Genomic DNA, 15,613 nt, shown 5'->3' with positions numbered 1-15,613 from the left:
TGATACGAACAACCAGCTCGGATGTGGATCCTTGACAGTCCAGCGCCTTGGGACGTCCCCCGATGTGAAAGGCACTGTGTGTAAATGTCATTTGTTGTCGTTGTTGCCTTTCACGTCGGGAGGACGTCCCAAAGCATGACACACAACATGGGCACCTGGGACGGGGAGTGGAAGCTGAAGTGGGGAGGGGGAACAGACCAACAACAACTTGCATTTATATCATGCCCTTCACAGGGGGCACTACCTCAGAGAGGTTAATAGTCAAGCCAAAGTGATCAGTAAAAGATTACTAAAGAAAACCTGGTAGGAGAGAGCAGTCCTGAGGCGGGCTTCAAATGTGGGGAGGAAGGGAGGGAGGGAGTAGGAAGAACTCGCCGCCCTCTGCGTGAACCAGTTCCTCCTAAACTCTCTGTCAGATCTGTTAGTGACATCTTGTATTTGTGTCCTTGTCCTCGTCCCCGCCTGCCCTCTTGTTGCGACCCCATGGGGGTTTTGTGACACAAATAGTCCTGTAGATACTGTAACATGATGCTGTTGAAGAACATCAAGCCAGAATGGCATTGCAGCACCTTATTTACCTTCCTATCAAGAGCAAAGTGGACACGGGGCGAGGGGGGAAGGTTTAGTTATTTTGAAGGTCTCGACTGGGCTTTCCTTTGCCAGACAATAGAGAAACAGCACAAACAGATAAAAAGGGGAGTGTGATTAAATCATGCGAGTGACATGAAATCAATGGAACCTGCCGCTGATCGATATCTTTGTCTTGCAAATGGAAGCCACAAGTGCTTGTCACAAGCCAAGTCCCGATTTCTTCAACAGGGGAGTATTTTTTTTGCGTTTCGCCTTTCAAAATGTGTTTTAATTTTTCTGAATGTATTTTTCTCGAAAGAAACGAAAGGAAAATGGATCTGCTCGGCCAGAAGGCGACCCAGGTTTTATCAGTGTCTCTGGTATCTATCTAGGTAGAGAGTTCTATGGGAATAGAACCCAGGTCTTCTCGCTTGAGAGGCGAGCGGTCTAACCCCTGACTCAACATGCAGCAGCCAATTGCGTACAGTAGTGTCACACAAACAATTCAGTGACCAAATTATTAATTGTTTTTAAAGTAAGGGATTATTACCTCCAGATATTAGGAGCTATTCAGGAGGATTCGCACTACAGTGACGGATGCGATGAGCCGAATGACCCCCTTCTGCGCTTGAAAATTTCGACATAAACTCCGGCTCAATCCCAAATCGCAAAGTTTCTACTCATTTTCAGTTGGCAGCTGTTTCCCATTACAATGGCCGTCTTAATCGATGTATGATTCCTTACACTGTTGGTAACTTCAGAGGGGAAAATGAAGTTCCCACCTTTTCCTGGCTGGTTTCAATCACATTAGATTCTGATCCCAAGTGACAGCCACTGTCTGTTCAAGGAAGATCACAGCACGGCTCATAATTAGACACTGAGCCATTGCACGGACTCAGTTAATGGAGTGCCGGCTGTGACCAGTAAGACACCACGTTCAGCAGGAATTAGCTTCAAATGAATCTAGCACAGTTATGAACTCGTTTCCTCACGCGCTCGCTTTCAAATCCCTTCATCCCTGGCGTCTCCCTACCGCTCTGACCTGCTTACCACAACCCGCTGCCTCCGCTCGACCGGCTACGGCCTCCTGCATCGGTGGCCGGGCTTTAAGCCGCCGCGCCCCAAAACTCTGGAACGTTCTCCCTCTATCCCTCCCCCCGCCTCGCCCCCTTCCTTCCCCATCTTCAGGTCGAGACTGAAGACCTTCCTATTCGACCGTGTCTACGGTCACCTCCCACCCCTTACCCCACCCCCCTCCCCTGTGAGGGGGCGCTTGTAAGTGCAAGTTGTTGTGGTAGTTGTTGTTGTATCAGCTGGAATGATCTACACCGTTAACCCTGCACTGAACTTGAAGTTTTGGGCTTCAAAGATTATTATGACTAATTCACATTTCTGTCTATCAAATGTAAGGATTATTATTAATATCTGAATAACTGGTACATGTTGAATCAATAGTTTCAATACGATTCGCTGTGTACTGCATATCAGGAAAGGGAAGGGAGCGGAAAGCCAATGTTTCTGGTTCCTGTCATTTTCTCAAACGCTGAACCTGGTGCTTCTGATATTAATACTTGGCATTTGTGAAAAAAAAATTAAGACACAAATCTGTTCCATGGCTTAATCCTGATTATTGGAGTCCCTGCAGCTCAGTCGCAAGCGAGAGGACCCGGGTTCGATTCCCGGGCAGGTCGGGGCGAAACGTTGGGCAAGTTTCCTCACTCCGCACACACACACACGCCTCTGTTTACCAGCAGTAAATAGGAACCAGTTGTTATTCAATTGGTGAATTGCTTTTCCGGGGATTAATAATCCCTTCAAATAAAAAAAAATTTGGTTACTCACTCCACGGCTGTTTGTGGGGACGCTTCTGTGCGCGATTGGCTGCCGTTCTCTCCGCAAAACACACAGTCAATTCACTTTACGGTGTATCCTGTGAAGCACTTTGAGACGTCTAGGAGACATGATAAGACGCTGTATCAAATGCCAGGATTATTATCATTATCATTATTATCCTTACATTTGATAAAGTACTTTTCACACTGGACGATCATCTCAAAGCACCTCATATACTGCAACGTGTGGTGACTGTATATTTTGTGGGCAAATGCAGAAGCCGATTTTCATCCAGTAATGTCCCACAGTCATTAAGTAAATGACCAATTTTATTTGAGGGGATTGTTGGCCAGAACATCAGGAGAAAAGTCCTTTTTTTTTTCGAATGCCATATATACGACAACAACTTGCATTTATAGGACCTCGGTTTACCATCTCATTCGAAGGAAGACATCTCCAACATTGCACCCTATCCCCAGCACTGCTTTGGAGTTTCAGGTTAGACTCTAAAAGTTCAAAGTCATGATGTGGGGCTTGAACCCACAACTTTCTGACTCTGAAATGAGAGTCACAACGCAGTCAGGTGTCACACTGCGGATGCACATGAAAGGGATACGGAATTTGTAATTTATTCATTTAGTCTAATTTCTTATTTACAAAATCTGGTGAGAAAATGTTGCATTTTAAGACCCCATCTGAGGCCAGATCAGCTCCACGTTCACCTACAAAATACACAGTCACTACACTTTGCACAAACTCCTATGATGTGCTTTGAGATCTCATGTCAAAAGCGTTATTTTATTAAGCAATATACATTTAATAATATTAATAATAATAATAATCCTTGCATTTGATACAGCGCCTTATCCCGTTTTCGAGACGTCTCAAAGAGCTTCACAGAATATACTGTAAAGTGAATCGACTGTATATTTTGTGGGCGAAAGAAGCGTCAGCGTCAGAAGTATATTCGGACATCTGAACAAAAAGTAAAAATTGGTCATTCACCTCATGGCTGTTTGTGAGACACTGCTGGATGCAAACTGGCTGCCGAGTTCACCCACAAATCCAGTGTACACAGTCACTACACTTTACAATCAATCCCACAAAGTTCTTTGAGCGGTCTCGACAGAGTGATAAGGTGCTATATCAAACACGAGGATTATTATTATTTAACTACTGATTACATCTATAATGAGAAGCAGAATTCCCAGATATTCCTAGTGGCAGTAACAGATGTGCTTTGGTGCGAATGCTCTGTGTCTAACTATTTTGATGAAGTACTTGGTATAAGGCAATCTGCCTTCTATGTGTACACATTAAGGAAATGAAGTCCCATTGGATAAAAGCCCAACATGTGTTGGAGCCTCCAGAGAATGATAATATAGCATATAAGACCTCCTCACAGACCAGACACAAGCTATTGTTTTGTTTCTAATGGTAACAGAAATCTTTCCGTAATTGAGTAAAGTCAACCGAGCAAAGAGCGACTTGAAGAGCGACTTTCTTTCTCTTTGATGAATCTTCAGCAAAGCTTCCAACCGACGCGATGTAAACAGAATTACAGAAACCAATGTAAGCGAGATATATTGTCTGTATCACTTGGACATGCGTTTCGCCCATAAAATATACAGTTAATTCGCTTTACAGTGTATCCTGCGATAGCGCTTTGGGACTTCTCGAAGAATGTGATAAGGCACCATATCAAAAGCAAGGATTATTATTGTTCATAACTTTCCTATATTTTGCAATTTTGTGTGGCATTAAAAAGAACATTAATCTATGAATAATTTGATATATGGTATATGATTACATCGCCTCAATGTCTTAATCTGCTTTTGCAAGCAAATGCAGCAGCCAATTTGCAAACAGCAATGGTCCACACGTGGCTGACCTCCTAAAGTCTAACTGGTAGCCAAGACTTGGGCTATGGCAATGCTACCCATGACCTTGAAAGTAATATAATAATAATCCTTGAATTTGATAGACATCTGGGTGTCTCAAAACACTTTACAAGACTTTCCTGTTCAGTGTAGTGACTGTGTACTGTGTACGGCAGCCAATCTGCTCATGGCACTATCTCCACAAATAATAATAATCATAATACTTGCGTTTGATACGGCGCCTTATCACGACTTCGAGACGCCTCAAAGCGCTTCACAGGAAACACTGTAAAGTGAATTGACTGTGTATTTTGAGGGCGAAAAGCAAATAGTCGTGAGGTGCGTGACCTCTTTTATCTGGCAGATCGTTGGTCAGGACACCAGAAGAAACTGTTTGCACTCACCCTCAATATTGATGCCACTAGTAAATGCTACTACACCAGGCAAACACAGCAGCTAATTTGGTTGATAGGCCAATCAATCTACAGTTGTCTTTAGCAGGAACTTAATTCCACATCCTGGAAGCATGATAATTCGTGGTAGGAAAATAAAATCTGATGCAGCTACCGTAACACCAAAGGGTACAAAGTGATCTGGCACAACCTTCCCTGCGGTACAGGACTGAGGGGAGCTGTATAAATGCAAGTTGTTGTCATACGTGCCAGGGAAGGGTGCTTCTGAAAGCTCTTCCTTTCACGCAAGAAAACAGAACATGCAGGAGACTTGTGAGTCTTTTATATTTCTAAAGAGACTGCCATAAGTTAACGCACTGATATCCTGCCCTTGTTCAGCGACTGGACATTTTTATAGCCCTCGTGAGATGAGAAGGATGGGCTGCGGGGAGTGCGGTCATAAATGCTTGTAACTACTTGTTGATCCTGACCAATACTGTGTTTTTCATTAGATGGTTCCTTTTGACCTCTTGTTTACCCCGAGCTTCTTTTTCACTAAAGAGGCAGCCGTTTAAATGCTAAAGGCAAATAGGTAACCTTGATTTATTCGTCTTTCCCAACGCTTCCCCTTTTTTTTTCATTTTATGTCATTTGTACTTTGTTACCAAAAACCACCACCTTGAAAAAAACAGGACTGATCTTGTTGTCACTTTAGCAGCTGAATCAGCAAATACATTTCGTCGACTGTTGGCACAGGCCGAGGTTTTTTCAACACTTCTCTCCCAACCCTAGCCCTAACCCTGAACCTGACTGTACCATCTTAATGAAGTCAGCTGTAAAGTGTCTTTGTCACTGGTTTGTCTGTGATTCTTCTTATCATCTACTAAAAATAAATTAACAGCAGATTACACTTGCCGAGGGGGGGGGGGGGGGGGGGGGGTGGGGGGAGGAGAGCCTGGTTTTAATTATATCACATATGGTGCTGTAAACATGGTTACCTTATCTCCACAGGAAAGGTGAGACCTAGAAAAATAAAGATGAGAAGTTAGCTCGCTTAGAAGGGCTCTGTAAGCCTTGTATTAACTACCTGGCTTTTGCGTTAAGTCTATAAGATGCTTTAATGGGTTGGAGGAAGTAAAACCAGGGCACTGCTTTTAGCAGGACAAGAGGACACTGGTTCAGGTTATGAGGTGCAGTTACAACAATAATAATAATATTAATAATCCTCGTGTGTGCAGTTCTGTAGCTCAGGGCTTAGAGCACTCGCCTCACAAGCGAGAGAACCTGTGTTTGGTTCCCGGGCAAGTCAGGGCGAAATGTTGGGCAAGTTTCCTTACTCCTCACACCCCTGTGCACCAGCAGTCAGTAGGAACCCCGGTTGTTAGTCAATTGTCAGATCGCTTTTCCGGGGGTTATAATCCCTTCAAAAAAATAAAATAATAATTTGGTCACTCAATCCCCGACTGTTTGTGGGGACGCTGCTGTGCGCAATTGGCTGCCGTGTTTTACCCACAAATATACAATCAATTCACTTTACAGTATATTCTGTGAAGCGCTTTGAGACGTCTCGAAGATGTGAAAAGCACTATATCAAATGCAAGTTTTTTTTTATTAGATATAGCGTCTTATCACAACATTGAGACGTCTCAAAGCGCTTCACAGGATTGATGGTAAAGTGAATTGATTGTGTGTTTTGCGGGCGAAATGTGGCAGCCAGTCAGCGTACAGCAGTGTCCCACAAACAGCCGTCGAGTGAGTGGCCAATTTCATTTGGGGGATTGTTGGCCAAGACACTGGAGGAAATTCCCTTCTCTTTTCAAATAATGTCGTGTGATCTTTAACGTCCACCCAGACAAGCGGTCGGGATCTCAGTCTTATCCAAAGGACGGCACCTCCAACAACGCAAAACACGCCCCCAGCGCTGAATTGGTGTGTCAGCTTAGACGATGTGATTCCAACTCCTGACATGGGGCACATTCAAGACAGACACCAGGAAATATTTCTTTACGTAGAGTTAGTAGCATCTGGGATGGGTTACTGGGAAACATTGGTGTCAGCCAAGGCACTCAACAACATCAACAAGTTTACATTTGTACAGCGCCTTTCACGTCGGGAGGACGTCCCAAGGCGCTGGATAGTGACAGCATTTCAGACCCGAGCTGGGGTCACTCAAGTTATTTAAGAAACAGCTTTGATTCCTCCAGTGGAAGAAAGGTAGGGTCAGTATTGTGGAAGGATGAGATCAAAGGCACTCAAGGACCTTCTTTGTCCAAACCAATCCCTGCAACTTCTTACTACCCTTCCTTTCCACCCGTTCGCTCCCTTTGCTCAGATCCACACTGTCTAAGCATGCGGAGGGTAAAGATTCTACGGCACTATTCAAAAAGACATGGGAATTTCTCCCAGCCAACAGGCCTTCAGATAATTTGGCCTTTCATTTGACGGCTATTTGTGGGATCTTGCCGTGTGCAAATTGATGGCTGCATTTGCCAAAAAATACAAGAACACAACACTTTACTCCAGTTACCGGTGTGGCGCTTGAAGATGTTTTGATGTTATAATAAGTGCCGCATCAAAGGCCAATCTTATTGTTAGTTATGGAGTTCTGTGTCTCAGTATATCGCACCACACTAACAGTAGCTGGATCTATTACAGCAAATGGTCTGAAAGGAGAGGGGGAGAATTCCAACAAACATTTCGTGCAACTTTCATCACTCGAAAGCACATATGCTGGATGTTAAGGTAATATAAACTCAAATTCAAGCCATATTATCCAAAGATTCAAAAGTTATATTTTCTATTTAATATTAACATCTCACTGAGTGGAAAGAACACTTAAAGAGGTTTCAGTCAGCATAATGGATTCCACATTTGCCAATGAAAGAAAATCCAGTGCACATATTGTAGTTCTAAATGGCAGGATATGAGTAAAATGGGTTGACTTTGAGTATTGTGCACACCAACAATAAACCAATTCATTATGTATCACCTATTCATGGCTCACACAAAGCACTGCCCACTCATGATCTTTCATTGACTGAAGTGAATGTTAGAGCAGTATGCCCAATAGATTTTAAATGTTATAACCTGTGTCACGTGTAACTCTTTCGTAATATTATAGAATGTTTCAGCACAGAAAGAGGCTATTCAGGGCCTGGCTCAGTTCACAGCATTCTCATGTCTGAGCCCTGAAGGTTGTGGGTTCAAGCCTCACATCAGGATTTTGAGCTCCTAGTCTAGGCTCACACATCAACGCATTTGAGACAACAAACTGAGGTCCCTCAGATTTTGCAACATAAATCCCACCGCACTTTCCAAAGAGAGAAAGGATTCTTTCTGAATCTCATGGCCAACAATCCACCAGATTTTTTTTTTTAAAAAATGGACATTCGCGTCATGACTGGAGGCCAAGGACAACTCCAGGTTCCTCTTCTCGATCACCAACCGGCTCCTCCGCCCACCCTCTCACGCCTCGCCCATCCTCATCTCCATGTGAGGTGATGCTGGACTTCCTCGAATCCAAAGACAAGGGGATCCTCTAGGCTGCCTTTGCCCTTCCATGTACTACCCACTCCCCATTTCCCCCTCCCACCCCGAACCTTACCCATCCCTCCCTCCCTGTCCTCTGGTACTGTTCCCACCCCATTAAAAACCTCCGTCATCACTCCTATCCTTAAAAAACCCTCCCTTGAGCCAACGCTACTCCTAAACTACCATCTCCTACCTCCCTTTCCTCTCCAAGGTCCTGGAACAAGTTGTTGCTTCCCAGCTTTGCTCCTTCCTCTCCCGCCACTCCCTTCATGAACCCCTCCACTCGGATTTCCTTTCCACAGTCCGGAACTTGGCGTCTTGTTTGATCCTCAACTCTTCTCAACTCCCACAACTGTCCCATGACCAGCTCTACCTCCCCCCACCTCCGCAACATCTCCCGATTCCACCATTATCTCACACCACAGGCCCCCGAAACCCTCATACACGCATTCAGTACATCCAGACTTGACTATGCAAACTCCTTACTTGTTGGCCTCCCCAACTCCCTCCGCCTCGCCTCCCTTACCTCCTTCAAGACCCATCTCAAGACCCTCCTCTTCGACCGTGCTTTCATCACCCTGCTTCCCCCCCCCCCCCCACCGCCCTCCACCCTCCCAGAGCCCGACCCTCAACTCGCATCCGAAACTCTGACTGTCCAGCACCTTGTGACGTCCTCCTGATGTGAAAGGCACTATACACATGTAATTTTGTTCTTGTCGTTGTTGTAGAACATTGTGCTGCACAAATTGGCTGCTGCATTCGTCGACAAATACACAACAGCTCGATGGTAAATACCCTGAAGCGCTTTGAGGTGTTTTAATGTGACAAAATGCTGTATCAAATACAAGATCGTATTATAATCTGCCTGTGATTGCCATGAGGACACAATAATAACTGCCTTATTGTCATCATAAAAGCAATTCACCTAAAGCTTTGGAATGGGTAAGAAATAGCATCCCCTAAGTAGCCAGAATATGTCTTTTAGTTCAAGGTAGTTTAAAATGAAAACAAATGTTGACTAATTTTCAGGTTGTGCCAACAGATACACTTTGGGATGCAGTGCATTTCTGCGTATGAAGCCCTCACCTGATCCTGGTTTATATTCACTGTCTCCTTCCATCCAAATTCATCCGTAATTGTTCGCAGTTTATTTCTGGCGCATTGTTATGCCTCGTAGCCACATATGTCGTATTTCCATACCTAGCAATAATATATAGCACTATGTACATAATAACAATCAAGCCATTTCCAATTAATTTCATTCAGCAAAGTGCTTTGAGACATTTCTTTAAGTGAATGGCACGATATAAATATAAATTGTTCGTCTAACTCGTCCTGCGTAGATTTATTTTAAAAAATTAATTATTTTTAAAAATTGTAGTTTTAACAAAGATTCAATTAGACCTGGGCCTATTTTACTGAATCAGAGAAGGTTATTTTACGGAATCAGAGAAGGTTGAGGGGAGACCTGATAAGTGGTAATTTAAAATTATGAAGGGCGTTGATGGAATCAATAAGGAGAAATGATTTACACTATGCAGCTAAATATTCTATTAGCGAAGTGCATCTATGAATTATTTAATAATAATAAAAATCCTTACAATCCTTGCATTTGATATAGCACCGTATCACATCTTCGAGACGTCTCAAAGCGCCTCACAGAATAGATTGTAAAGTGAATTTCACTGTGTTTTTTTTTGTGCGAGGAACACGTCAGCCAAAATTTGTCAGTTACATCCCAACTATTTGTGCGACATTTGCTCTGACAAAATTGGCTGCTGGATTCACCTACAAAATAATAACACTGATGTTTGATACAGCACCTTATCACATCTTCGAGACTTCTCAAAGCGCTTTACAGACTATACTGTAAAGTGAATCGACTGTATAATTTGTGGACGAAACACGGCAGCCAATTGCGCACAGCGGCGTCCCCACAACCAGTCTTGTTTGAAGAGACCAATTTATTGTTATCAGTATTTTTTTGAGGAATTATTACCCCCGGAAAAGCGATCCGCCAATTGACTTACAACCGGATTCCTACTTAGTGATAGGTAAACAGAGGTGTGTGTGTGTGTGGAGTAAGGAAAGTTGCCCAACATTTCGCCCCGACCTGCCTGGGAATCGAACCAATTTGCGAGGTTAGTGTTCTAACCACTGAGCTACAGGACTACTACACTATTACTACACTTTACAGTACAAATTCTGTGAAGCTGATTGAGACGTCTTGATGATGTGATAAAGTACCATGTCAAGGAATATTATTATTATTCTGTGTTCAAAGTCTATTGCAAAGAAAGACTAACAGGTACACACGCTCACAGTGTGATAGCTTCTCTGATCCTTCCAGAAACACATTTAGTCACCTGTAGCAGGAATGTTCTTGTGCAATGGGAACTCTGCATAGTGCTCTTAGAGCAAATCACTAGATGCTGTTCAAGAATTTGGACTTTAAGCACCTGAATCACATTTGAGTGGTTAGGGTCAAATAACTAAAAAAAACACTGTTCAGCAAAACCAGAGAAACTTGCACATAATCACTGGAGGAAGAGAATGGGGAAATGTGAACCTTTCACTCACACACACACATTCCGACAGTGTTCTGAAATCATTTAATGTTTACCCGAAGTGCGATTAATTTAGCCAGACCAAGTGAATTAATTATCGCAGTGTCTTGTTGGTGTACAAACCCCATTCCCCCCTTGAGAGGTGACATAAATGTTTGCAGAATTGGAGGAAGTTTCACCCACAAAGACCTGATATGTGGAGCCGCAGGTCGGCAGAACCACTTGAATTTCTATTCTGAATCAAATTAAAGGGCTAGGAATGGGCCAGAGAGAGAGTGCAATTGTTGAAGACAACAGAGGGAACTGCACACATACACACACACACCCACACACCACACCTCACACACACACAACCAGACGTGCGCACACGCACACACACACACAACCACCCACACAATCACCCACACACAACCACAACCACACATACCCACACAAAACCATACACACACACATCCACACAAACACATACAAACTCACACACACACTGGTGACATTTCAATTTTGTGGCTTGGGCTACAAGCAATTCGCAGATACAAAATGTAATAATAATCCTTCCAATTTGATGCAGCGCCTCATCACATCTTCGAGACATCTCAAAGTACACAGAATATAATGTAAAGTGAATTGACTGTATATTTTGTGGGCGGAACGTGGCAGCCAATTGCGCACAGCAGCGTCCCCACAAACAGCCGTGGATTGAAGTGACCAATTTATTTATTTATTATTATTGTTTTAACATGGAAACTGGATAATGGCAGAGAGAGCACTTATTTTCAGTGTAGGCAGTGCACTCTAACAATGCAATATTCATCCTTAAGAGTTGGCACAGCCAAAATATTTTTTCCCTTCCTTAAGATCGTGAATCCCTTTAGACTTGTTTGTTATATCCAGGTCCTTTTTATTCACTCAGATATCTTGTTCGCAGTTTCAATAAAATAACTCCCAAAAATAATAATAATATGATCATTCAATCCACAAAATACGCAGTCACTCCACTTTACAGTATAGTCTGTGAAGTGCTTTGAGACTCTCGAAGAAGCGATAAGACGCTATATCAAATGCAAGGATTATTATTATATCGAGGATGAGGACTCAGGCACAACAATTTTCCAGTGATCCTTCCTGAGGTTTTCTGCTATATCGTAAGCATCACAAGGAAATATTGTATAGGATTTTAAATGAGTTCGAGAAAGCAAACCAAAAACAATCCTTTCAGATAGACCAACAAGTTTAGGGCTGCGAATGGCAAATTCAGGACAGGATCCAGGAAGTTTTGCTTTACTAAGAGGATAGTTAATAGATGTGTGATCAGGAAGATATTTGAGGTCAGGACACTGGACCGCATTTAAGAAACAGTTTGACACAGTAATGGGGAGACAGTAGGCTGGAGGGTACACTGGAGGGATAAGTTACAATGGGCGAAGGACCTTCTTCATCCAAACCTCGCTTGTGTTATCTTATTTACCTAGCAGTAACTAGGGACCCACTTGTTAGTCAATTGGTGGATCGCTTTACCGGAGATAATAATCCCTGTAAAAAAAAGTTATCTTAAAAAATAATTTGGTCACTCAATCTATGACTGTTTGTGGGACACTACAGTGTGCAATTGGCTGCTGTGTTTCACCCCCCAAAAATATAAAGTCAATTCACTTTACAGTGTATCCTGTGAAGCGCTTTGAGATGTCGCAAAGACGTGATAAGGCGCTGTATCAAATGCCAGGATTATTATTATGATGTTTTATTGCATCTGAACCAAAGTGTTAAAACTTTTTATTGTGGAAAATTGAGGTTTGTTTAACACATACTTTGAAATCAGATATGAAAGCAAAGTAGAATGCGTATTTTTACAGCTTCTTAGATGTCGCAACAGTCTACAGGCATTAGCGAGTGGAGTGACATTTTTATTGGAGGCAAATAAGCAGCTTGCCAGACAATGCTTTCAATAGCATGTGATGGGGTTTTAGCTGGTTAAATTGCAAGCAGTGTCCCAACGCACACTCTGGAGTCTCTAAGCCTTGCTCTTCCCCCAACCTGGACCTAATAGGTTCCCCCACGAAATACAGTCGCTCAACTTTGAGCGCTTCTCAACAGCGCTTTGAGGCAACTTCCCAACGTGAAAGGGTTTATATCGAATATAAGGATTATGATTATTCTACTACTTTCCAGAATTCGGTAAACAGGGAAATTTCTGTGTGTAGGTGGCATACATATGTGGAATTCTCGGTTTACTTTGGATACTCTTAAACATAATAAGGGCTTTACATATGTGTCAGACACCCAGGGAGTGAGGGACGGTGGTGGGTGGGGGCGGGAGAGAGGAGGGGGGGGGAATTTGTGCTTTGTGATGATGATTATCACAGGTGATAATTACTGCATCACATACTACAGATTTTCCCCTCTATTTATGGTTAAAATGGTATTTTAGGTGTCCATGTTTTCAGGAATCCACGATTACATTGGACTGAATTATGCTCCTATGTATAAAACCCAGAATACCATTAGCTTTTTTCACGGTACTTTTCTGCTTATACTGCCCCATCCATACCATAAGTTATAAGTGCAGTTGCAAAAAGATTGGTTCTCTATAAACAGCTTCAATACTGTCTTACTCTTTGGATTTTTGAAGTGTTTCAGGGACAATCGGTAAGTTATCTGAGGGGATCCTGTAACCTTAAGGCTTCTTATTTAACTGATACCAACATATGTAGTCCCTGGCATTATCAAGCGTTCAGGTAAACAGAAACATTTGCCCAGTGGAAATTCCAATCACCTGTGTTTGACGTTGGGAATAGATAAGATGGAAATAAGATTTCTTTTTTGACAGTGTGACTGAAACAGTCATTAAATACAATCGCCAGGCTGTTAAAGATACTGGAAAGTGATGTGATCAGTGAGGTTTAGATTGAGCCTTCTTTGTTAACTGCATCGATAGTCAAAACTTTATCCATATGCTTGCAATGAGGTGAACGGGAAGTGTTCAGTGTTAATTGCAAGAGGAAATGTCTGTGTAAAACCTTTGAATCAATGTGGGGCAGGTCACATGGATGACTCATTAGCGGCCAAGTTAATGATGGGAATATACAATACTGTACTTGCAAACATACCTTGCATTGATTTCCAGGAGCAAACACCTTAGTCATTTGGAATGTATGTGCTTCTGGATATTAGCACAACTGAGTTCAATGGTGGAGATGTGCTACTGTGTAAATAGGAACCTTGGGCAAGTTTCCTTACTCCACACGCTGGATAATAATCTCTCAAGAAAAAAACCAATAATAAATTGGTCACTTCAATCCACAGCTGTTTGTGGGAACGCTGCTGTGCGTAATCAGCTGCCACATTTTGCCCACAAATATATACAGTCAATTCACTTTACAGTATATCCTGTGAAGGGCTTTGAGACGTTGAGAAGATGTGAAAAGCGCTATATCAAATGCAAACATTATTATTATTATAAGAAGAAACGATGCACTGAATTCCTTTAATCATGAGCATGTACTTTTAGCTATAAAACTGTTTAAATGGTACAAAGCTGTCCGATAGACCCAATCAAATGACATAAAATGAAGTTAAGAGTCAATAAACCCTTTACCTGCACCATTTCTCATATATAATAATAATAATCCTCGTATATGATACAGCGCCTTATCACATGTTCGAGACATCTCAAAGCGCTTCAAAGAATGTACGGTAAAGTGAATTAACTGTATATTTTGTGGGAGAAACATACCATCCAAATATAGCAGAGCAGTTGGGAGAGTGAGGGCAAAGTGTTCATAAACAAACAATCACCAGTCTCAAAGTGCAAAAGGATCGAGCTAGCAATCTATTTAACCAGACTGTTAAGTGTAAATGTCTCATTCTGTAGATTGAGATAATGCATTTCTGAACTTTGATATTACAGTACTTTAGATATGATTTTGATAAATTAGGCTGAGGGTATCACTTTAAGTGCACATTAACAACAATGATTTGCATTTAGGCAGTGCCTTTCACATAAAAACAAGTGTCTCAAAGCGCTTCGGGGGATAAGATTGATTGGAAACAAAGTGAAGGTTGTGTTTGCACCAGAAACGTCTTAAACAAAAAGAACGATTATGTTCTTTCAGACTTCAGCCACTACGCCCCGAAACTTTGGAACTCCCTCCCTCAACCCCTTTGTCTCGCCCCCTCCTTCCCCCTCTTTGACAGCACCTTCCCCCTCCCCCTGACTCGGCCTCAGGCTCCGCCATTGTTAAGCGCCTTAGGACGCCGCCCGGCATTGGAGGGCGCTAAATAAATGCAAGTTGTTGTTGGTGTTGTTGATGATGATTGGCCAATTAATTTCAATTTGGTATGAATTTGTATGACAACAACAACAAATTCACTTATAACTTATAACAACAACAGCAAATTACTTTTACACGGCGTCTTCCATGTCAGGTGGACGTCCTAAGGCGTTGGACAGCCAGGGATCCACACCTGAGCTGGTGGTTGGGATCAGGAGTGGGTGGAGGCTGGGGAGGGTAGGGGTAGGAGGGTGACCAAAGGCACGGTTGAAGAGGAGGGCCTTGAGATGGGTCTTCAGGGAGCCGAGGGAGGGAGTGAGGTGGAGGGACTGTGGGGTGGAGTTCCAGAGGTGTGGGCAGAGAGGCTGAATGCTTGGATCTGGAACTAGATAATGAATCCAGACTAATATGTAATGTAGAATGTTTTGACCCACTTTTATCCAATTTCAGATTTGTGCCAATTTGGACTATATTTGGCCATTGTTACAGCAATACTGGTGAAATTTTAAAAATAACATATGTCAGATCTTGTGTGAAGAGTTTCCGTCCTTGCTGACCTGTATCTGTCCCTC

This window comes from Callorhinchus milii, unplaced genomic scaffold (assembly GCF_018977255.1).
Source record: "Callorhinchus milii isolate IMCB2004 unplaced genomic scaffold, IMCB_Cmil_1.0 Scaffold2, whole genome shotgun sequence".
Classification (NCBI taxonomy): Eukaryota; Metazoa; Chordata; class Chondrichthyes; order Chimaeriformes; family Callorhinchidae; genus Callorhinchus; species Callorhinchus milii.
This window is presented reverse-complemented; position numbering follows the sequence as displayed.